Source organism: Vombatus ursinus, unplaced genomic scaffold, assembly GCF_900497805.2.
Source record: "Vombatus ursinus unplaced genomic scaffold, bare-nosed wombat genome assembly UNPS02014778.1, whole genome shotgun sequence".
In the NCBI taxonomy this organism is placed as follows: domain Eukaryota; kingdom Metazoa; phylum Chordata; class Mammalia; order Diprotodontia; family Vombatidae; genus Vombatus; species Vombatus ursinus.
Genome location: NW_020954556.1, coordinates 23,570,242 through 23,596,549, shown reverse-complemented (window position 1 = coordinate 23,596,549; position 26,308 = coordinate 23,570,242). Strand labels below are relative to the sequence as shown.

Sequence of the window (26,308 nt, the reverse complement as noted above, 5' to 3'; positions counted from 1 at the left end):
CCTCTTACATTATACAGAGAAAATTAAATAAAACCTGTAAACATTGTCTTTTTTATCTCAACCAAGTACTTGGCTTACCTACTTCATGATCTTCAGTGTCAAGAAGTTTCAATTGCTGTGTTAATTCTTTGTCTTCACCACATTTATAAAGGTGTCTGAATTCTTCCTTGAACTTTGAAGTGGTTATATTTAGTCATTGGATGAGAGGAATAAAACAGAGAGTAGTTTTATTATATCTTCAGAATATTTTCTATTTATTTCAAAGGAAATTATTTCTAAATGACTACTATTTCATCTTCAGAATATCTGACATTTTAATATTGAAAAAAGTCCTCATGACTCCAAATTAAAATGTTTCTAAAGAATGGGCTTTTAAAAACAGTTTTCACTTATTTTATAAGGTCCAGGAAAAATCAGCTTAATTTAACCAATTTTGTTACTTTTAAAATTTGCTTTAGATTAACAATGAATGCATTTTAAATGCCATGTTCCAGTACAAATTTACGTTAATGTTCTTATCAAAGTTCTTTCTGCTTTGCTTTCTCAGAGGAATCTGTTATCTTTTTCAAATGATTGGAAGTGATTGGAATGTTTTCCTGCCCTGACAAATAGGGTGGGATCTTCCTATTTAACAGTAAACTCTTTAAAGAAGAATTTCAATATGCAAGTTTGAAAATCAAATATAATTTTCTTTTAGTCATAATCTTTCTTGAAGTAATGTGACATTTCTGGTAACTACCTGAAAAGCTTTAAATATGAACTGATTTATTTTCTCTTTTATTGCCATGGATAAAATTCTGTTATAACAAATTCAATTACAGGGCAACAAAATCTGTATAACAAAACAATTTAAGTCCCATATGATGACCCACTCATCATTAAATATTAGTTTTTTTAGAGTACCATGAAGTTTAGCTTTCTGTATCAGAATATTAACTAGCTATAAAGTTCTCTGTACATTTTAGAAGTGGTATGATTGTCTGCTTGTCAACAAACTCATAATTTCTCAGTAAACTGTAGCAATTTTTCCTGAAGAATTGTATCACCATGCCTTATCCCTGAACCACAGCTATATGTTTTCTTTATTCTAATTGATTACTATTTTTTTCAAAGAGCCTTAAATACTAGTAATCTAATCTTAATTGTCTAATGCTCTGTGAAAATTGACCTTTTGGGCACTGGGCAGACTTAGATTCACTTTAGCTACTTAGCTGTTTAAACTGAGTTCATTAAAGGAAAACGGGGCTTATTTTGTTGGGAAGGCACCTGCGCTGTTCCCAACAAACACCCAGGTTGTATGTTGCCAAACTATCTAGCAGGAAGTCAGCTAGAGGCAAATTTTCCGTTGCTGTCCTTCTAAAGGGGGAATGAATCTTTCTCAGGGCAGCTGACATTGTCCACAGTACTGGTTCTAATCTAGTTTCCCTCCTGTTTCCTGGGATTGCTTCAGTCAGAAGCATTCTTCCCATTTGATGGAAGTAGTGATTTTTTTTTTCATGAAACTGGGGAATCTGCATTTGGAATAACATGCTCTCTGACTATGTCACTCTCTTCAAGATATTGTACATATGAAGAAAGTAGAGTTAGAGAAATACTTTTCCATGGTATTTCTGTCCAATTGGAAAGGGTCAACTAGGAGTATGCTCAGTGGGTGGGTTAAGTAATTGATCAGCACCTCAGGGGCCTAGCCTTCTAATCTTGACTCTGTCACTAACTTCACTATGTGATTTAACCTCTGTATGTCTCTTTCCTAATCTCTAAATGATACTAACACACCTCCTAAGAAAGATGAACTAAAACAGTTCTAAAGCACCTTTCCAATAGGAAGGGTGCATTGTTAAATATAGATTGCTTCCCAGCCTGTCTTTCTGTATTCCTAATTTTCTTCAAGGGAATTATGAATTAGAAGTTCTAAGATTTTTCCCTCAGCTTCTCTCAATGTTTCCAGTTTGGCCTCCAGGACCAAAAAGTTGGATAGGACCTAGTTTTAGTATCTTGCCTTTCCAATAGTACCAAGGCACAGCAACTGCTGAAGTTGATTAATGCCTTTATTGATTAAGTTGCTTCACTTAAATGGAAGGTGCTTCTCCCCCCAGGGACTGGGATATTATCAGGGGCCATCAAATAGCTTGATATACTTCAAAGAGATACATGAAGGCATAACTTTGTTGATAGTCCCCCCCCCCCAAAACAAAAGTAATTGCTGCACCAATTTTCATTTGAATTGTGTTACTTTGTTCCTATTCCTTTCACTAAAGATCTATCCAGATATCTCATTGTGGCATAGAGGTGTCTACTCTACTTAAGCCTATGCTAGAGGTGTACAACTGACACAATACCCAAAAGCATTCATGGTTAAACTTGGTGACTGACAGTATTTCTGTCATTCAAGGCTCATATGCATTTGGAAAGGCTTGTCACTAGGTTGGCACTGAGAGAGAATTATGTCTGCCAAGGAAGGTCTTAAAGATGGCCAGCTAAGTGGTATACAGGTTTCAATCTGCTTTAGTGAAGAGAACTCACAAAATGAAATCACCATTTCTTGGAGTACTGAAGTCCTTTATTCTAAGCAAAAGACAATTCATTGTTTTCCATATCCTTGTCTGATATTTACATCCTCCACTCTTGAAGCATTTTTATGGTACTGGTGCATGTACATGAAGACCACATACCCAGGAACATGCACTCTCAGCTGTTTTTCCAGTGGTAGACAATACATTAGACCCTGGAGGTATAAAGTCAACATCAGCCTAAGTGAGGGAAAGGATTATTGTGTCCTCAAAAGAAATAGGGATGTGTGGAGGGTGGATTAGGGTTTTTTTGGGGGGGGAGGGAAGCAGAGATAATAAGCTCTATTTCGGACTCATTGAGTTTGAAATACCATAAGGATATCCTTATGGGGTTCCTAGGTGGTGCTGTGGATAGAGCACTGGGCTTGGAATCAGGAAGACTCATCTACATTAGTTCAAATCCAGCCTCAAGCACTTCCTAACTGTGTGACCCTGGGCAAGTAATTTAACCCTGTTTGCCCCAGTTCCTCTTCTCTAAAATGAGCTAGAGAAGGAAATGGCAAACCACTCCAGTATCCTTGTCAAGAAAGCCCCCAGATGGGGTCATGAAGAGTCAGACACAACCAGACAACAACAAGAATATCCAATTAGAAATGTCCAATGGGAAGTGGGTGATGTGGGACTGGAGATCATGGGAGACACTGGGATGAGATTTATAGATCTACATTGGCAGATTTGTGCCAGTCTATTTTCCTAGTGATAATGACATGCGTTTTCCAGTGATCTTGCTCAGAAATAGAGGGATAAAATGGAACCAACCTTAGCTCTATTTCCAAGTTTCCAAGTTATGAGATCAACTGTTAAGTGTATGTCCTTGCTATCACAGGGCTCCATGGTTACTTTTTCATGGTATTTACATAACCAACAAATGTTACAACAGTTTATGAAGTTTTGCAACACCCCCTTGAGGCAGACATGTTTCAATTAAGTACCTGAACTTCAGAAGGGGAATTTGAGAGAACCATTACTTGTTAAGCATCTGGGACAATATCTTATAGTAACTCACAGAGCAAAGGACAGAGAACTCATCTACTATCTATTTCTATTCACAAACCTTTTGCCACATGATTTGATTGAGGCAGAATACCGTCTTAGTTTACATGTGTCATTCATCAAGGGATACACTTTCATAGACCATTAGTAGCTTTGCTGCTTGTCAGTTACATAAACACAGAGAGAGGCAAATGCCTCAAACCAATGGAATTGAGGCCATTTGCTCAACATGTGGCTTCCCCACTGGTGAGAAAGACAATCAGATTCATCGTAAGGTAGGAGGTGTTTTGAGTCTTGCATTAATTTTATAGAACATCATATTTTTGGGAAATTGAACAAGTAGATTAAGAGGTATTTCCTCTCATTTCTGTACTGTCTTAGAATAAACAATAACATCTAAAAAAAGGTTGGTCTTAAGAGTTAGAGAAAAGTTTAGTTAAATGATATTCCCAACCCAGGTGGGTTTGGTTAAAACCTGAGATTCACTCTAGCCTTGTCAAGATGTCCAGGCCTTCTCTCCTCAAATTTTTTTTTTAAATCGAGGCAATTGGGGTTAAGTGACTTGCCTGGGGTCACACAGCTAGGAAGTATTATGTGTCTGAGGCAGATTTGAACTCAGGTCCTCCTGACTCCAGGGCCAGTGCTCTATCCACTGCACCACCTAGTCTCCTCAAATTTGAGCCTAGCTCACTTCAGAAACATTTCCAGTTTATTGGTAGGTTTTGGGAAATGAGAAGGTTTATAGTTTTGATGACCTTCTAGAAAGTAAAAAAAAAAAAAACACCCCCCCCAAAATAAACAAACAAACCAAAACATCAGTGTCATCAGTTATCTACCAGTTCCTGGCATATAATAGTTGTTCAATTAATGCTTGCTCATTGGTTAATTGATTATCTATTATTTAATCCAATCCAATCCCATAGCATTTATAAGCACTTACCAGGTACAAAGCAATACAACAGACCCTGGAGATATAAAGTCAACATGAGCTTAGGTGAGGGAGAAGATTATGGTGTCCTCAAAAGAAATAGGGGTATTTAGAAGGAGGATTAGGCATTTTTGGTGGGCAGAGGTAATGTTTCATTTTGGGTATATTGGTTTTGAAATAACATAAGGATATACAACTGGAGATGTCCAAAGAGACTAGAGCTCAAGAGAGAGACTGGGACCAGATATATAGATCTACATAAACATGTGCATAAACATGACAATTGAACCCCTTGGAGCTTCTGAGATTGCCAAGGAAGAGGGAATAGAGATGAAAGAAGGAGGTCCAGGAACTGAGGCTTGGGGAACATATTGGGGAGGTGGGATATGGAAGATAGGAAGTCACCATCAGGGATGAGAAAAGTATCACTAAAGTCAAGGAAGGAGAGATTATACAGTAAGAGGAGGAGGGATTTTAAAAGGAAATCTAGGAGATGCAAATGGAACAGACCTTAAAAATCACCTAGAGTTCTTCCAACCCAATCAAACTTTTATTTCATTCTAAACCATGGGTGTGGCCTTCTAGGTCCTCAAGTGCAGCCCTTTGAATCCAAACTTCACAGAACAAATTCCCTTAATAAAAGAGTTCGTTCTGTAAAACTTTGACTCAATCAAAAGGCCATACCCAAGGACCTAGAAGGTCACGTGTGGCCTCAAGGCCACAGGTTCCCCACCCTTGTCCTAAACCATATTAGTATTTTAGGGGTCTTTTTTTAAAAAAATTCATTTATTTTGAATTATCAACAATCACTTCCATGAGCTTTTGAGTTTTAAATTTTTCTCCCCTTTTCTCCCCACCTCCCTTCCCAAGATGGGTTGCAATCTGATATAGGCTATACATATACCTTCCTATTAAACATATTTTCGTATTAGTGATGTTGTAAGGAAGAATTAGAACCAATAGGAGGAACCACCAGAAAGAGGAAAAAAAATAGCAAACAGTATGCTTTGATCTGCATTCAAACTCCATGGTTCTTTTTTTGGATGTGGATAGCATTTTCCATCATGAGGACTTTGGAGATATCTTAGATCTTTGTATTGCTGAGAAGGGTTAAGTCTATCAATATTAGTCATCACACAACATGGCTATTACTGTGTACAACATTCTCCTGGTTCTGCTCATTTCACTCAGCATCAGACCATACAAGTCTTTCCAGGTTTTTCTGAAGTGAGCCTGTTCATTTCTTATAGCACAATAGTATTCCACTACATTCATATACCACAACTTGCTCAGCCACTCCCTAATTGAAGGGCATCCTCTCAATTTCCAATTCTTTGCCACCACAAAAAGAGCTGCTATAAATATTTTTGTACATGTGGGTCCTTTTCCCATTTGTATGATCTCTTTGGGATATAGCCCTATAGGGGCCTTTCTCCATACAAATTTCAAATGTTAAAAATGTACTTTATTTAGTTTGGTAATGACTTCTACTTATACACAAAATTATAAATTTAATACGAATGAAGTCAGTGGTTCAAATGTAGGAGTAAGCACATACATTTAGTAATTCATTTTATTCTTTTTGTGACTGTGTAACCCTAGGAAAATCAGTCTATTTAGGTAATTGTCTTTAGCATTTGGGATATCAAAAGCTAATCTCATGTGTGATACTATTAATTAAAGGTGGATTACTAAATTCCTCCTAGACAAAATAAGTTGACAGTATGTGTGTTTCTGTGACTCATATCGTGATATCAGGTTATATTCTGATGGCACCAGAAGACCAAGACAAAATCTGACATTAGTTCTATTTGTAGACATGAACTTAGAATAATGATCTCTCTTGGAAACTCTCTTAGAAACAATGGCAGGTAATATGTTGAGCTTGAAGTAACGAATGGAATGTTCTCTAAACATTTGACTGGTGAATTTTCTAATCCTTAAGAGGGAAGTATTTTTATAAAACTAGCATGGAAGACTTGGAGTCATTTCCAACTGCCAGTAAATGGTACCCTTTGCTAGTCCCTTAATTTTCTTGACTCCATTGTAGAGGAAGTTTAATACTTTTAAAAATATAATTTTCTTCATTTTGTGTTACATTTTATGTTCCGAATTCTCACCTTCCTTCCCTCCGCTTTCTGCACCAGAGGCCACCATTTCACATGGCCACACAGCCCTTCTCCCCCCACCCCCGTAACAGCATACTATGCATGCTTCTATTATCTGGAGGTGGATAGCATCTTCCTTCATGGTTCTTTGTAGTTGATTTGAGTATTTATAATACTCAAAATAACTTAATTGTTCTTATTCTTCGAACAATATTGTTGTTTCTATATACCACATTTTCTTGGTTCTACTCATTTCATGTATTTCCTGCAAGTCTTTCTATGTTTTTTCTAAAATCAACCTGCTCATCATTTCTTACAGTGCAGCAATATTCCATTGTTAATACCTGTTATAAGCTTATCTCAGAGGTGATGTCACAGCAAGAACATATGCCAAATTCAATAGTGCCTTTTTTTCCCCAAGACCTGCCAGCTATATAATTGGCTGTGCTAGAGTATGTCACATGCGGCTTGAGGCTGGCCCACTTTTAGATTGCTAATCTTTCATTATATGGCGGTGTGTGCTCAACACAATTTCCCTATGATAGAATTTTAAGTCAAGTGAAACATTTAAAAGATAACTCAGGTGATAGCTTTAAAAATGTAATAATTAGCAAATTGTGAGTACATAAAATATGTATTGATATGTATATCCATAACATGAATTGTCATAACATGAAAAGTAAGGCCTACCCTCATGCCAGTGCCTTTTTGAGAATGTTTTCTGTTTTCCAGGCCAGTGTTAGGTATGTTATGCAAATCTTTACTGAATGGGATTTTGAACTTGGTTAAAGGTCTTGATCTATTAAAGAAAATAAATTAGACTATGAGGTCCTTGAGAACAGGAACTGTTTTTTGCCTTTCTTTTCATCCTCAGTGCTGAGCATCATGTCTAGTACATAGTAGGTGCTTAATAAATGCTTGTTGACTTGATTTGTAAATGATTTAACTGCTATGGGAAACTCTTGTGTAATTTACAGCTTAGAGCCTGGGACTCTAAAAAGTAAAGTGACTTGTCTATGGACACACAGCTAGTATGTATTAGCGGCTGAACTTGAACCTTGATCTTCTTGACCTCAAGACCATCCCTCTTCTAGGTCATGGTGCCAGTTATCTTGGTCACATTAGATTCTTAATCAATGTTTATTGAATTATATTGCTTATAAGTTAGCAAAATGAATCACAGGAAAACAAACTTGAGTGTTTCCCAAATCTTTTGTCTCATTGAATTTACTAGTATATTACACTGGTAACTTTTAACTCCCAATTTGAGAATATGGGAAACATCAGAAATCCATCACACCTCCACTTTTTCTTGTTTATTTATTTTTAATAAGAGAATTATGGGGTCAGCAAGTCAGAGCTTAGCCCTATACCTTGTATATAATATGTGCATAATATTTTGTGCAAATATTAAGTGCAAATACATATTTATTAAATTGTAAGTGGTAAGAGGCAAGTAGGTAGTGCAGTAGATAGAGCTCTGGACCTGCAGTTAGAAAGACCTGAATTCAAATCTGTCCTCAAATACTGTGTGACCGCAGGCAAGTCTTTTAACTGCCTTCCTCAGTTTTCTCATATGTAAAAAAAATGAGGATAATAATAGCACTTTCCTTCTACGTTTGAAGTGAAGAAGATAACTGTAAAGCACTTGGCAAAACTTATAACACTATTATTACTATTGCTATTCTAAGCATGTAAGAAATCTTATGTTGGAATGGTATTCCTTTAACTGGAAGTATCCCTATAATTGTATATAATGGTATCCCTATATTTAGATTGAGACTGGATAGCCATTTATCAGGAATAATGTAGAAGGTATTGACTTATTCTCCTTCAGGACTTCAAAAAAAAAAGATTCCATTGGTGGATCAACACAGATTTCAACCTCTCCATGCCTGAGGAGATAGTTGTCATGTTAGCCATGGCCCACAAGACTTACCCCTTGATGTCTAGCTTTCTGGCTCTGATCCTCTCCAAGTTTAGCTAAGCTAAGATGACAGACAGAGTCCATGGCCAGTGCTATACTTGATATCTTTCCAGTTTGATAGTAGGACCTGGCAGAATTCTGTTCTGAGAACCAAGCTAAGGAATTCTAGTTGAACTTCAGTGGATTATTCATTTTTCTGAATGCCTGCAATGTGAAAGGTACTGTTTTAATTGGTATAAAGCATAAAAGAATAAGACAGCTGGGTGGTGTAGTGGATAGAGAACTGGGGTTGAAGTCAGATCAAAATTGCGCCTCAGGTGCTCACTAAGACCCTGGGGAAGTCACTTAAATGTTGTCTGCTTCAGTTTCATCAATTATAAAATGGGGGTAATAACAGCACCTACCTCCCAGGGTTGTTATAAGGGTCAAATGAGATGAGATTTGTAAAGTGCTTAGTATGCTGTCCTGTGTAAAGTAGGTACTTAATAAGTGCTTGTTCTCTTCCCTCTTACCTCCTTGTCCTTAAGGAATTTATAATCTAGTGGGGGAAGTGTAAGACCAGCCTAAGCCTTTTCCCTAAGATCTAGTTCTGCATTTCCAATTACCTGATATATATTTCCAGTTGGATGACTTCCAATGTAGCAAGGTCCCCTAAGTTGTCACATCCTTGGCAATGTAACACTGGCACCTTCTCTTTTTTCTAAAGGGTCACCCCCCCTTCTACTTAGCTTCTGCCAAAATAGGCATCATCTCCAAATAGGTCATAGGATTGAAGGGATGACTTTCCATCAGAAATTCTTGTTGATTAATTAAATTAGTATCATGTTTCTTGATGAATATGTGGACCAGATTGGGGAGGGGGTTTTCCAATCATCTAGCATCAGTCTCCCTGCATTCTATCTTTTTTGATAGAGGGAAGGGTTGAAGTACAGACATGGTCTAGTTGGAAAACAAACAAAAAAAATAACAACAACAACAAAATAACAAGAATGGAAATGGAATCAGATTTGACCAGATTTATATTTGACCAGGTTTTATAAGGAATGTTTGCTCTTGATTTTCTCTCTTTCCTGGCAAGCTTCCTGGTATTACTTTGGCCATCTGGGCTCTTCCCTTTTGGTAGCAGTCCTTCAAGACTTCCTTCCAGATGTTCATGAAGGAGTAGTGTGACCCAGTCTTACTCTCTGTTCTGGCTCTGCTCCTTTTCTTTCTTTCTCTTCTTCTCTTCCTGTTAGGAAGTAGAAAGTCTACATCTTCTGTTGTTCATACATGCTCCTGTTGGACTTTGAACATCGTAGTCCATTTTGTAAGACTAATTATGTGCCATATATATGCATATATTATGTATATATGATTATTGTCAAGGATCTTATTTTATCCCTTTAGAAGTCATTTTTATAGATTTGTATATTAGCTATTGAGGTAATAATGTATCTAATAATATGTTTACTCTGAATTTAAGAATCCCCTCTGTAGTCCATGGGCTTTGCAATCCCTATTAAGTATATCTATTCATTGAGTAAAACTATTTATTTTTGTGGTGTTCAGCTTTATTGGCACCCTATGTCCAAAGCTGAAAAGATCCCAGAATTCCTGGTTCTCCAAATATTTTATGTATACCAGGCTAATTAAAACTTAATGATCCAAACCTAACATATCCAAAATCAAACTCATATTAGCCCCCAAATTTGGTCTTCTAACTTTATTATTTATGTTGATGGTCATTCTGCTCCTAGTCACACTCAGTCATAGCACCCTAAAACCCAAGTACATTCAGCACATATGTAGGACTTGGAAGTCTTCAAACCCACCATGGAGCAAAGTCAACTGAGTCAGTTCAGAGTTATTGAATAGGATTGGGTGTATCTGACCTGATGAAAGCTTAGTTTACAGCCCTTTAATTTTGCTTCTGAGGGCAAACGTCTCCATAGGAGCTAAACAGGGAAAAGACAAGTAAAGACCTTCTTAATTTCTGGCTTTTGTATAAAATGGGCTTCTTGAACCAGTTAATGGGACATAAATTAAAATTGACTTTGGAGAGATTAACTTGCATTTGAGGGTCATCTCAGCTGTGTAGTGTAGTCAGTTGGGGGTTCTCTGTAAGCTTGAGTTTTAAATACTTTCTAGTGAACTTTGAGATGGATATGCAAAAAGCAGCACTCAGGGACCTTACAGGAAATTTTGACCTTCTCTAGTCAGTCTGAGGTCAAGGAATTAATGAAGAGAGTTACCAGAAGATCTATAAATACATATGTTTTTTACATGAGAAATATTTTTTAATCATTTTCTTTTTATTTAACTGTTTCAGATCCCTGTAAGAGTCATATTTGAATGGCAGTTAATAAAGAGCTACTTTGGGTAAAAGATGGTTTGAGATACATCTCTTATTTTAGAAGAAATAAGATGCCCTAACTCAATGGTAATGTCCCCTTTTTTGCCTTTAAATTTTGTTTTAAAGATCAAATTTTTAAATGATTTATGACAAAAATCATTGAACACCAATTCAATCAATTCAACTTGTTTTGCAAGTATTTACATTTAAATAAATGAAATTCAGCCCACAAAATGTAATGAAACTTTTTCAGCATTCCCTTTAAAATTAAATCTTAATTTTTTCTTTGTTCTTAGATTGGAATGCACTTTTCTTCTTATTCAGTCTTAATTACTGTGTACTTTGCCATTTTTTCTTTCTGAATTATTCCATAAATGGTTGTTTCCATTTTCTCTATTTCTTGTTTGTATATGTTAATTGAATTATGGTATTTCATTACATTAATGTGCCACAATTAATTCAACTACTCTCCCATTATTGGAGATTTAAGCTACTTCTAGTTTTCCAAATCACACATAATACTCGTGTGAAAATGTTTGAACAGATAGCTTGTAAAAATAACACTTCTATGATATATTTTTAAAGAAAAATAATTGGATCAAGGAATATGAATATTTTTGCCATTTTTGCTATATGCTGCCAGATCATTCTTCAAAAAGACACTACATGTATCAAAAAAGATTCTGTACTCTATGAGCAAAGCAGAATTGAAGTAGCCAAAAGAAATGTGAGATGCATAAATTTAGAGAATCCACCCCAATTATCTACATGGACTATTTGTGCCCAACCTGTGGTAGGGCATTCTGAGCTCTTATTAGTCTGATCAGTTGACACAATGTAACTTGATTCTAACATAGTGATGTTATTTTGGTCCTTTTGGAGAATGAAGGACAATGGCCAAGCAACATGTTTGTAATTTTGCGATCAATGAATTTATGTTCCCATTTTTCCATACCTCAAGCAGTATTGAGTTTCATTGCTTTACTTTTTTTTCCAGTTTAGTTAAGTGTTAAGGTATATCTCAATCTTTTTTTAATGATTAGTGAGGTTGGAGATTTTTTTCGAGTGATTATTGACTTGTTTCCTCTTTGGAAAATCATCCATCATTATCATTTGATCATCTATCAGTTGTGGACATGTCAAATGGGGAGTTCCATTGGTAAAAGGAGCCATAGTAAGTTGAGTATTCACTCATATAAACACTTTGGTGTTTCTACTTCCTCATATGTAAAATAGAATGAGTAAGAACTGGTCCTCTCTGGCTCTTGGATAAGTTGTGGAAATGAGTTAGATATATGGTATCATGATTCAATTTCCCCAATCAGTCAAGTACTTTTGAAAAGTATTAACTCTTTTAGTCATGGAAGGTGTTACAGCTGCTGTTTTTTTTTTTTTTAATCCTGGCCAAAAACCTTATTCAACTCTGACTGTATCACTTCGGAAACTATGAAATGCTCTTGGATACCACTGTTGCAACTGATAAGCCAAAGATATGTCAAGGGAGTAGGAAAATAAAAGGGAAGAAAAAAGAAAGGGTTTGGAGTCTAGGACAAGAAAGAAGGAAGGAAAAAGATGAGGGAGAAAGAGCCAAATATATAGAATAGGTAGTGATAGAACAATAACCCTGTGAGATAGACAGTACAAATGTTATTGCCCCAATTTTACAGATGGGGAAGTTGAGGCTCAGCGAATTGAAATGATTCGCCTATCCCATACAACTGGAAAATATCAGAGCCATGTTTTGAATACAAGTCTCTCCTGACTCTGGGTCTGCTCTTTGCCCGCCCCCACCATCCCACACTTAGCATGCTGCCCCTCTTATGAACAGTTTCTTAAGTGCCAGAAAGTAGATGTTACTAAGCATTTCCTACCATTTTTCTACCATTGGTGTGCATATTAAATATGACACAGTGACTAGTTTTTTTCTGGTCAGGTCTCAGTCCTATTCATCATCTTTGATAAACTATAGCTGGCAAAAAGGAACAGTGAGTCATGTATAGTCTTCCTTCTCTATGTCATAGGTCAGCTTGGGTTTAGCAAACCTTCTTCTTAATCACCATTATACTCTGTGCCCAGTAATTTATTCCCTCATTTCCCCACATACCAGCAGAGACTTTCGTATAGCACTTCAATTCAATTCAATAAGTATTTACTAGTGCCTGTATATGTAAGGCACTGGGGGTACAAATCCACCTATTCTAAATAATGTATAACATATATGATATATGTAACAATATGCAACATACATGTTCTGTATACATATAATATTATATGTATTACATAATGTATTGTATATGTAACAAACATTATATATATATAAAACACATATATATGTATATATGTTCCTTATACTCAATGAGTTTGCCTTCTATTACTTAAAGAAAAGTTGTATACCTCTCATCTTAATAATCTTTTGCTGGTCTGAAAGAGTTAAAATCTTCAAAATTCTAAATTTACTGTTGGTTGGAATCATTTGTACTAAGAAAAATATGGTTCATACTCTGTAAAACACTGAACCTCTGAAGATGGTATATAAATAAAAGACATTATTATGCTTGCTCTTAACATATCCTATCATGGAAATTAGTAATAATGTATACTTGAGTGCTTTGAGGTCTTTGAAAAATATGACATTGATTATGAGCTATAGGATTTTTTTTAGAAGTAGGAATGAATTGAGTGTTTTCCCTGCTTAATATTTGATTCAAATGGAGATCAGAATGGCAGAACCTTTATTTTAATCTTTTGAAGAATTTTCCTAGCATGCCCATTAAAAAGGGCAAAGCATTGAAGTTCAAGGTTTTCTTGAATAAATTTCAAAAGAGTTAGATTTTTTGTGATGAATATGATTCCAAGAGATAAAAGAATTAGAAGAGAAAGCAAGATATTCTGGGAAACTGAAAGTAATCACTTCAAAAAATGATGGAAAATAATTCAGTTCCCTAATCCATTGAGTTTGGGTCCTTTGAGAAGTTAACACAATAGCAGTATAATTGTGTACTTTAGTGTAGCAGGATGCAGTAATATACGTTCAGTAAGTTTTGTCATAGTTATGATGTCAGAGGTGGTATGGTATAGTGAATGAATTGCTGTACTTGGAGCTAGAAAGCCTTGGATTGAAGTCATACCTCAAATCCTTACTAGGTGTGAGATCTTAGGCAAGCTTCCTAACCTTTGTGTAGCTCTACGAAATTTTCTAAGACTTCTCTATTATGACATAGATGGGTGGTGATTTGAATTCGTGAGAGAGTTCCCACACAGGGAGTTCTCTGTGCTCATAAAATCACATTCTCCAGGTATCTGACAATCTACCAATTAACAAGTATTTATTAAGTTCCTATTATGTGTAAGACAATGTGCAAGCACTGGGCAAACAAAGATCAAAATTAACCAGTTCATATCTTTAAAGAACTTTTTATTTTATTGTGGGAAACAGTATGGACACACACATATACATATATATTTACCAAATACACACAAAATAAATGTAAGGTGATAGAAGGTTCACTAGAAAATGGTAGATCATGAAAGACTTTATGTAAGAAGTAGAACTTGAGTTGAGCTCTGAAGGATATTAAGAATTCCAAGATGTGGAGGTAAGGAGGGAATGTCTTTCAGACATGAGGGACAGCTGCACAAAGACACAGATGGTTTCAGTAATTACTCCTAATTATAAAAGTAGCAAAGAACTCTTTCTAGTGCAAATGTGGGCATTTTCTCAATAGGTGATATCAAAACAAAACTGAGTCAACAACCTCCCCCCACAATCCCCCAAATCTCTCACCTCCATATTCTTTTATTACAATACTCAAGGGAATTTCAATTTGGAAAGTATAGATAGAAATTAAGACTGTGTCTACTGGTGTAATGTGGAATGGAAATTTGAAGAATCATCTAGCTAAATACACCAATAATTAGCAGCAAATGTAATTTTGTTTTCGATATACTCCTTTTCCCAGGAGCAGATTATGGTGACCTGAGTTCATATGGTTGGTAAGTCCAGGGGATCTGTGATCTCACTGAGGTGGGCACACCATCTGATGCTGCAGATCATAACATCCCATACTTTCATGACTCTTCAAAGAATCATAGAATCTCTGAGTTGGAAGAGACCTTAGAAGCCATCTCAACCAATCCATACTCCTCTATAACACACACCCATCATTCAGGTGTCTTCCCATGGTTGATTATTTTCAGTTTATCCTTTCCATTGCTTGTTTGGACATAGTTGAATGTTGTCTCCCCTATTAGATTGTTAGCTCCTTGAGGGAAGGGATTGCCTTTTACCTCTTTTTTGTATCTCCAGCACTTAGCACAGGGCCCACTACACAGTAAACCCTTAATAAATGTTTATTAATTGACTGGCAAAGAGCGGACTATTCAGTCTTTTCTTGAAGACCTTCAATGAGGGGAAAACACTACACTTTCAGAAGCACCCCATTTTACTTTTGGATAACTCCAGTTAAGGAATTTTTTTTGCCTCTTCCCAACTTCCACTCATTGCTGCCATGAAAGAAATTAATATTATACTATTATATCAATTACTAATTATTAATATGTGATCCACCCTTTTTCCTCTTATTTCTGTTAAAACCAATCTCCTGTAAAGGTCAGTGGGTCTCTGAAGGCCTTGGCCGAGTGATAATATTTGTTCCTAGCCCTCAAGGTATATGCTCCTTAGTTGGATGGTACCCCATCCAGCTGGGAGACCTGATCTCTGTTCAGAGGATAAACAGATTCTAGTCTGGGTGAGCCTTTACCTAAAGGAGGAATCCCATGTCCTTGGTCCCCTCCATTAGAGTTCAGGGCAATCCAGTTCATGAAGGAGAAAACTAGCTAGAGAGGTTCAGATGGAAATGACTTACCCTTGCCAGATGCCTTGGGGCTGCTGAGTCTCATGATCAAGCCATGTTCTCAGCAGGAGGAACTGAAGTCTTTTAGCCCACCTCCACATAAAATGTCTACCAATCAGAGTTGAGTTCCACTTATCAGGGGAATTCCCTTTCAGAAGATATTAAAGACATTTCAGGATCTGGCATCTTTGGTTAATGAAAAAAAACCACTGACTATCAATTTATTGATTGGTGGCTAATCTAATTAATAAATTGATTATTAATTACCCAGAAACTCTGTCCCTCAGAGTTTTCATTTGCCTCACCCACTTATGTCAACTATGCCCAGGCAGAAATCTAATCCTTCATTCATGTGACTCTTTCAAATGCTTAAAAAAAGTTATTATGTCTATTTTAAATCTTTTATTTGGTGGACTAAACATCCCTAGCTCCTTCAATAAATCCTCACAGGGCATTATCTTGAGGTCTTTCAGTGACCTCATTGCCCTGGTCTGAGAACTCTTAGCTTATAAATGTCCTTCCCACGATGCGTCACCTAAAATTGAATACAGTTCTCCAGACGTAGACTGACCAAGCCTGAGAATAGATGAAATGGCATCTCTCAAGGCCTGAATGCCATCTTTCTCTTCAGGACACTTAGGATTGCATTGGCTTTCTTGGTTGCCATATTATACTATTAACTAATATTGAGTTTGCAGTTCATTAAACTCCTGTCTTTTTTTTTTCCTTCAGATGAGCTGTCTTCTAACTATATCTCTTCCTTCTTATACTTGTGAAGTAGATATTTTGAATTCAGGCATGACTTTTTATTCATTCCTATTAAACTTCATCTTACTAGGTCTGGCCTAGTGTTCTAACCTGCGAAGATCATTTTGAATTCTGACTCTGTCGTGACAGCTTCTGAAATAACTGCTGAAAATGGTCATGATCTCACCAAGTATTCTTTTCTGCATATTAAAAGGTCATAATCCCCCCCCCCCAAATTTTCATATGGCTTGATCCCAGGGCCCTCCAGTCTGTGGCCCTGATTTCGCTGCTTTCTGGCTTATCAATGTTCTTCTTAAAATGTGGTTCACAGATTTTTTGGGCTACTTTATCACAATATCAATTCATATTGAGATTACAATCTATCCTCCTCAATATTTTTTCAGGCTAACTGATATCTAGCCATGCCTCCCTCATTCTTTATTGTGAAAATGATTTTTTGAACCTAACACTTTATATCTATTTTTATTAAATTTCATCTTTTTATATCTGGCTCAATGTTCTGGCTTAAGAATTTTTCTGAATCCTTATTCTGTAAAACAGTATTTTAGATATCTCTCCTAGCTCGTGTCATCTGCAAATTCGATAAGCATTCCAATCTAAGTCTAAGTTATTGATATAAATGTTAAAGTAGCCCAGGATTAAGCACAAACCCCCACTGTACTATGATGAAGTCTTCTTTTCAAGATGACATTGAGACATTAGTAATATAATCCTTGGTTTTGACCATTTACCTAGTTATGAATCTACCTACCTATGGTATTGGCTAACCCACATCTTTCTTGATAATATTTAAGTAAACTCTGCATCTTCCCCTTGATCTACCAGTCCAGTAACCCTGATATATAGGAAATAAGATTAGTTTGCATTACCTATTATTGATAAAGGCATGATGGCTCTTTGTTATCACTACTTTCTCTTCTACATATTCACTAGTCATCTCTTTAATAATGTACAATGAGAAGACTGCTTAATGAAGGTTCAGTTCCTGGGGCATGTGCAATATCCACATGGAATCTTGATGAGCCTGCTTTTAGCCTGCTTCATCATGCATGGTGAAGGGAACCTTTCCCTCCCTGCTTCAAAGTATGCACAGGTATTCTCTAACTTACTCCTGTTAGCTGGTGATAAAAAGCCTTTTAATTGACTGCTGAGGTCAAACTGTGAATGCATAAAAACACTTGAACAAGTGAAATTTCTCTCTTCTCTAATGTCAAATGAGTCAAGAACTGCTATAAACCTCCAGGTAGAGGGAAAGGTAGCAACGTGAAAGCGGCAACAGTTTGTTGCTTGTCCTTGGCTGCTCTATCATCCCACCTGGCTACCACGTGGCCATAAATGCATGGAACCACTGTTTCTTTTATATCTGTGTGTTTTTTCCTGATGTTAAATGAATGAATATTAGAGATAGAATGGGCCATTTTATGACCTAAGGTTGGAGCAGTCACTGAAGAGTCCCTCAGCAACTGAGGCCTGTAGTAGCTATAGACAAGCCTGGTGAGGAGACTACAAAGCAATGGAGTGACCTGTTTGACCAAATCCAACAGTGAATTGATCTGGCATGCAAGACAATGCCCTTTAATCAAGTGAACATTTATGCATTAGCCATGCCATGCCCAGAAATGAAAATTTGTAGGGGAATGTTTTGTAGTAACCCACTTCAATTTGAGTCTACTTTCCTCAGGCATCAAAACATTTAAAAAGGAGATTTTGTTCTTATCGTGAGTGACTGATTTAATTTGGATCTTGGTATATTTTCACAGTTAATATAATTTTATAAAATATAATTGATATTAATTGATTAGATAACATTAGAGAGATATTAACTAATTAATCATACTGGAGGGAACACACTTTATTGGGGCTCATATCAATAATAGTATTAGATAGCTTAGCCCCTCATGGCCTTATCTAGGACCCTGAGAGAAGCAAAATTCATCAGTTAGTCACTCTCTGGGGATCCAATTTGCAATTTTAGTGGAGGTGGAGAGAGAGTTCCCCAGATTTATGCACCCCAAATATGTTCTAGAATTTTGCCCAGACTAGAAGTCATGTATATTGTCCCATAACTAGCAGACTATTCTCTTGCTTCCAGATCTCTGTCTCTCTGTTTCTTTCTGTTTCAAAATCAGGACATCTTCTCTTCTATCCCTTATGGCACCTCTCAAGTTTACTATGATCTTTCAGAGATCACTGACTGGCTCAGCAATCATGTTGGCTGGATCATTTGGTGCATTGTGATGTAGTTCCTCTAGCCTCATGACTTCAACTCATCAAGAGCAATTAATCGCTCTCTTAAAATCTCCCTGATTATCTTAAGTATCAACTCCTCATTATTAATTTTTGTCCTCTCCTTTATTCTATTTAACAAAGAATATAGCAGCAAAATAAATGTTGAATAAGTTTGCCTTCATTTTTCCTTCACTTATCATCATGCCACCTGCCCTGTACAGTGGTCCTTTGCCTTCCTTGATTTTCCTCGAATATAGCTATAAAACACCTCTTTATTGTTTTCAGTTATTTTCCTGTCCAACCTCACCTCATCTTGAGATTTCCTGCTCCTGGCACAGATTAATAAATACACTTAGTAAATACTCATTGAGTCTTGCAGGCCTCTGCCACATTTTGTTTTTATCCTTAAAAAAAAAAAAAACCTTGTTTTTGTTATATAGCTCCTGTGTACAACAAAGGTGATCAAGGAACAGGCCCAAGCTGTTGGACTGGGGCACCATGTATAATTTGGCATGTAGACTGCGGCCTTATGGGGAGGGATTCACATTCTGGCCCCTTGCTAAAGGCTACATACAACCAGCAGTTGTAGTTGGTCTTCCCATGTCCCTATGCCTGGGGGCTCTGCCAGGGAGTATTGGCAACAGAGTCAGGAAGAGTCATCTACATTGTGGGCTATAAGGTTCAGGGAGAGATAGATTTTGATCTTTTTTTTTTAGGTGACTTTTTTTTTTGTTGGAGTTATCTTCCCCGGACTTATAATAAGGGATGCAGGAAATCTTTTGTTACATTTCTTTTCTATAAAAGACTCCTGGTAATCCCCTTCAGGGGACACCCTAAATATAAGACCTATGTATGATTTAAGATATTTTCCCGAGAACTCCAGGATGACATTGAGAGGGATGAGAAAAGGCTTTTTGTAGAAGCCTTAGAAGGCTGGAAGATTATAGCTGGGATTTAAAGGAAGGCAAGGATGCTAAGAGGTGAAGATGAAGAAGAATAGAGTTCCAGACATGGGGGACAGACATTGAAAATGTTCTGACTCAGGAGATGGAATGTGATATTTGAGAAATAGGAAGGAGGTCAGTGTCAGTAGATAACAGATTATATGGAAAGCAGTAAAAGGTAAGAAGATTGGAAAGGTAGGAAGGGGCCAGGTTATAAAGGATTTTGTGAACATCAAACAGATAATTTTATATTTGATTCTGGAAATGACTGGGTGCCACTAGAGTTCATTGGGAGTGGGAGTAAAGTGGTGACATGTTCAGACCTCTACTTTAGGAAGAACAATTTGCAACTGAATGGAGGATGGACAGGAGTGGGGAGAAGCTTGAGGCAGGGAGACCAACCAGAAAACTAGTGCATCAGTCCAGGTGTGAGGTGATTAGGCCTGAACCAAGGAGGTAGCATTGTCAGAGGAGAGAATGGGGCATATATAGAAGATGTTACAGAAGTAAACTCAACAAGATTTGACAACAGATTTGACAAGATTGACAACAGGTGAGAGAGAGTGAGGAGTTGAGGACAATACCTAGGTTTGAACTTGGTTTACTGGAAGGATGATGGTACCCTCCATAATATTATGAAATATGAAATAGGAAATATTTCATATGATAATATGAAATATGAAAATTAGGAAGAGAGAAGTTGGAAAGATAGATAATGAATTAAGATAATGTATTTAAGATGCCTATGAGATATTCAGTTCCAGATATTAAATATTTCTTATATGCAAGTCATTATGGGGAATATGGCCTGAACCATACAAAAAACAACCTCAAAATCCAGTTTTGCTTTACTCATATGTCTACAACCCCAAAATATAACTTATCATCATCATCATTGTCATCATCATCATCATCCTCACCATCACCATCATCATCATCATCAGTGTGAATCTTTGATCTTATTGGTATAGACTTTGTTAATTGATTCTCCCCAAATACTTCATTAAGTAAAGCAATGTTACTTTTAAGAATTCAATGAGCAATAATTACCAGTGTCTCAGTATTGCTGATACAGGCTTGCTAAAACAATTACCAGATTCTTACTACTTGATGAAGGTAAGATTTGTAGCTCAGAGAGAATATATTCAGGAATGCCTGCTATCCCACCTTAATACCTGTCTTCCAGTTGTCAATCCTCCACAGATATTCCTCAGCATCCACTACTCTACTGCAAATGTAAATGCAGGGATCTCTATTGTTCCTTCTATTATAGACATGTCCCTGTCCACTCTTTATTTTATTTTATGTATTTTTAACATTCATTTCTTAAAATTTTGAGTAACAAACTTTTCCCTCCCTCCAATCCCTTCCCCACTCATTGAGAAGGCAAGTAATATGATATCAAGTATACATGTGAAGTAATGGAAAACATATTTCCATATTAGCCATGTTGCAAAAAAAACAGATAAGAAAAAAGCAAGAAACATAATGAAAGTGAAAAAACCATGTTTCAGTCTGCACTCAGAGTTAATCAATTCTTTCTCTGGAGGTGGATAAAAGTTTTTATCATGCATCCTTTGGAATTGTCTTGGATCATTGTTTTTACCAAAGTAGCTAGGTCTTTCACATTTGTTTATCGTTACAAGATTGCTGTTACCGTGTACAATGTTCTCCTGGTTCTGCTTGCTTCATTTTGTGTCAGTTCACATTAAGTCTTCCCAGGCTTTTCTGAAACCATACTGCTCTTCATTTCTTATTACATGATAGTATTCCATTATAATCATATACCACAACTTGTTTAACCATTCCTCAATCGATGGGCCTTCCCTCAGTTTCCAATTCTTTGCCACCACAAAAGGAGATGCTATGAATATTTTTGTACTTGTAGGACTCTTTCCCTTTTCTTTGTTCTCTTTGGGATACAGACCTAGTGGGAGTATTGTTGGGTCAAAGAATATGTAAAGTTTTATAGTTCTTTGGGCATAGATCCAAATTATTCTCCAGAATGCATGGACCAATTCACAACTCCACCAACAATATATTAGTGTCCTTATTTTTTCACAACCTTTCAGTATTTATCATTTTCCTTTCCTGTCACATTAGTCAACCTGATAAGTGTGAAGTACTACCTCAGAGTTGATTTAATTTACATTTCTCTAATCAAAAATGATTTAGAGCATTTTTTCATTTGATTATTGATAGCTTTGATTTCTTATTCTGAAAACTGCCTGTTAATATCCTTTGATCATTTATCAATTAGGGAATGGCTCTTATTTTTATAAATTTGGCTCATTTTCATATATTTTGGAAAAATGAGACCTTTATCAGAGAACCTTGCTGTAGATTCCATCCTCATCCCTCCTCCCATTTCTTGTTTTCCTTCTAATTTTGGCAGCATTAGTTTTGTTTGTGTAAAACCCTTTTAATTTCATGTAATTAAAATTATCTATTACACTTCCCGTGATCCTCTCTATCTTTTGTTTGGTCATAAACTCTTCCCTTATTCACAGATTTTATAGGCAAATTTTTCCAAGCTCCTCTAATTTACTTACGACACCAACCTTTATGTCTAGATAATTTACCCATTTTGGCCTTGTCTTGCTATATAATGTGTAATGTTGATCTACGCTTAGGTTCTGCCAAACTGCTTTCCAGTTTTCCCAGAAATTTTTGTCAAATGGTGAGTTCTTGCTGCTATAGCTTGGATCTTCAGGTTTATCAAACATTGATTACTGTGATCATTTATTACTGTGTATTATGTACCTAATCTATTTCACTTATCCATCACTGTGTTTCTTAGGCAGTACCAGATAATTTTGATAATTACCACTTTGTAATATAGTTGGAAACTGGTGTAGCTAGGTTACCTTCCCTCACATTTTTCCTCATTGATTTCATTGATGTTCTTGATATTTTATTCTTCCAGATGAATTTTGTTATTATTTTTTCTAGTGTAATAAAATAAGTCTTTGTTAACTTGATATGTCACTGAATAACTAAATTAATTACAGTATAATTGTCATTTTTATTTTATTGGATTGGCCTATCCATGAACAATTAATATTTCTCCAGTTGTTTCAATCTATTTTTATTTGTGTGAAGACTGTTTTGCAATTGTGTTTATATAGTCCCTGGGTTTATCTTGGCAGGTAGATTCCCAAGTATTTTATATTGTCTGCAGTTATTTTAAGTGGAATTTCTTTTTCTATCCCTTCCTGGTAGATATTGTTGGTAATACATGGAAATACTCATGTAAATTAGTGGGTTTATCTTATATCCTGGGACTTTGCTTAAGTTGTTAATTATTTCAACTATTTTTTTAGTTCATTTTCTAGGGTTCTCTAAGTATATCATTATATCATCTGAAAAGACTGATTTTTTTGTTTCCTCATTGCCTATTTTTATCCCTCCAATTTCTTTTTCTTGTATTATTGCTATAGCTAGCATTTCTAATACAATATTGAATAATAGTGGTGAAATGATACTATTGCTTCACTCCTTATTTTATTGGAAAAGGGTCTTAACTTATCCCCATTACAGATAATGCTTGCTCTTGGTTTTAGATGGATATTACTCATGATTTTAAGAAAAGCTATGTTTCTAGAGTTTTTAATAGGAATGGGTGTTAAATTTTATCAAAAGCTTTTTTCTGCATGTGTTGATATGATTATCTGATTTTTGTTGTTTTTGTTATCGATATAGTCAATTATGCTTATAGTGTTCCTAATATTGAATCAGCCCTGCATTCCTGGTATAAATCCCGCCTGGTCATAGTATACAATATTTGTGATATATTGCTGTAATCTCCTTGCTAGTATTTTATTTACAAATTTTGCATCAATATTCATTAGGGAAATTGGACTATACTTACCATTATCTATTTTTGCTCTTGCGGGTTTAGGTATCAAAGCCATATTTATGTCATAGGAGGAATTTGAAAGGACTCCTTTACCATTTTTTTCCAATAGTTTATATAGTATTGGGATTAATTATTCCTTAAATGTTTGGTAGAATTTATTTGTAAATCAATCTAGTCACAGCAATTTTTTCTTAGGGAGCTCATTTCTGACTTGTTCAATTTCTTTTTCTAAAATGGGACTATTTAAGTATTTTATTTTCTCTTCTGTTAATCTGGGTAATTTATTCTTTTTGGAAATATTTATCTATTTTATTTACATTATCATATTGTCAGCATGTAATTGGGCAAAATAACTCCTAATTATTGCTTTAATTTAATTTTCATTGGTGGTGCAATGACCCTTTTCTTTTTTGATACTGGTAATTTGTTTTTCTTTATTTTTTTCAAAGCATTAGCCAATGGCTTATCTATTTTATTGTTTTTTTCATAAAATCAGCTCCTAGTTTTATTTATTATTTCAACAGTTTTTTTTTACCTTCAATTTTATTCATCTCTCCTTTGATTTTCAGGGTTTCTATCTCGGTGTTTAAGTGAGGATTTTTAATTTGTTCTTTTTCTAGTTTTTAAAGTTGCATGCCCAAATCATTGATCTGCTCTTTTCTCTCTTTTATTGATACAAGTGTTTAGAGGTATATATTTTCCTCTAATTACTGCTCTGGCTGCATCTCACAAAATTTTTGTATGTCATCTTGTTGTCATTCTTTATAATGAAATTATTGTTTCTCTAATTTTTTCTTTCACACTCATTCTTTGAGATTAGAATACTTAATTTCTATTCAATTATTAATCTCTGCTTTCATAACCCTTTATTGAATGTAATTTTTATTTAATTACAGTTTGAAAAGGGTGCACTTAATATTTCTGGGGTTTTTTGTACATTTGTGAGGTTTTCTGCTCTAATATGTGATCAATTTTTGTGAAGATGACATGTATATAGTTGAGAAAATGGCAATTTTCTATTACAATTCAGTTTTCTCGAGGTTTATTGTATATAAACTTTTCTAAAATTCTATTTATTTCTTTAACTTCTTTCTTATTTGTTTTATGGTTAGATTTATCTAGCTCTGAGAGGGGAAAGTTGAGGTTCCCTATCAACATAGCTTTACTTTCTAGTTCCTCCTGTAACTTATTTTTGGTGCATATATGTTTAGTATTGATATTGCTTCATTTTTTATGGTCCATTTTATCAAGATGTAGTTCCCCTGCTTACCTCTTTTATTTCAGTCTATTTTTGCTTTTGCTTTGTCTGAGATCATGATTGATACCCCTTTCAGCTGAAACATAAGAGATATTGCAATAGTCCCTTATTTTAACTCTGTGTTTTTCTGTTTTAAATGTGTTTCTTGTAAACAAGATATTGTTGGATTATGTTTCTTAATCCACTCTGCTATCCCCTTCCATTTTGTGGTGTTAATCACATTTACTTTCATGGTTATGATTATTACCTATGAATTTTTGTCCATCCTATTTCTTCTATTTCTTCTTCTTTCTCTCTCGTATTACCATGTCCATCCTCAAATATCTGTTTTGCTTCTGACCATTGCCTCCCTTAATCTGCCCACTATCTTATCACACCCTTTCTTTATCTCCTTCTCCTTCTTTCTTGTCTAAGATAGCTTTTTATACCCAACTGAGTATGAGTGTGTGTATATGCATATGTATGTTTGTATTCTATGTAGTATTATATTCTCTATGTGTATGTATTTGCATTTGTATGTATATCTGTCTCTATTCTTTCCTCTTTAAGCCAATTCAGAAGAGTGAGGTTCAAGCATTGTCCTCCCATTTCTCCCTCCACTGCAAAAGCTCTTCCTTGCGTACTTTTCATGTGAGATAATTTTCTCCATGTTACCTCTTCCCTCACCCTTGTCTCACTGTATTTCTCTTTCTTACCCATCCATTTTTTTATATCATCCCAACATAATTGACTTACTCCCATGCCTCTGTCTATATAGAGTCCTTTTAACTGCCCTAATAATGAGAAATATATATGTGTAAAATATAAATGTAAAATCATTTTCCCATATGGCAATCTAAATAATTTAACCTTATGATTCCTGTTTACCTTCTCTTGAGCCTAGTATTTGAAAGTTTTATGGTGCTTTATCAATGTAAATTATTCTTACTACTAGGCACTCCACTGATTGCTTTCTCTATGCAAATTCTATTGGGAGACTTGTGAGGGAATTTTTTTGTATCTTTGCTTGTGTTTGTTCTTTGAGAGTGAATAGAGAGGGACATTCTGGGGGTGGAGTCAGGATGGTGGAGTAAAGAAAGCACAGCATTCGAGCTTTTCCAATACTCCCCTCTAGACAACTTTAAAATAAGGCCTCAAATAAAATTCCAGAATGGCAGAACCAACAAAATGTCAAGGTGAGAGATTTTTCTATCCCAAGACAATCTAAGAGGTCAAAAGGAGAGGTCTGTTACACTGGGCAGGGAAGGTGTGTGTGTGTGTATGTGTGTCTGTGTGTGTGTGTGTGTATTAGAGAGCTGTACCAGAGTTCATCAGTCAGTAATACTAGTTTTGGGCCTCAGAGGCAGTAACAGCAGCAATATCTCAAGGCAGAGACGGTAAGGAGATCCAACAACTAGCCAGAAAGCAATTACAGGGGACATTTATATTAGCACTAGGCACAGGACCATGCCTATACCACATATTCCATTGCCTATACCACTCATTAGTCACAATACCAGGGCAGAGAGAACCATTTTTGGTCCCAAGGGAGCAAGGGCC

At 35.8% G+C, this 26,308-nt stretch overlaps 1 long non-coding RNA gene across 1 annotated transcript in view; it reads left to right on the top strand.

Annotated features, from left to right (window-relative positions):
- Positions 1–26,308, top strand: part of LOC114045193 — a 37,835-nt gene that overhangs the window by 3,440 nt on the left and 8,087 nt on the right. The window lies entirely within an intron of this gene.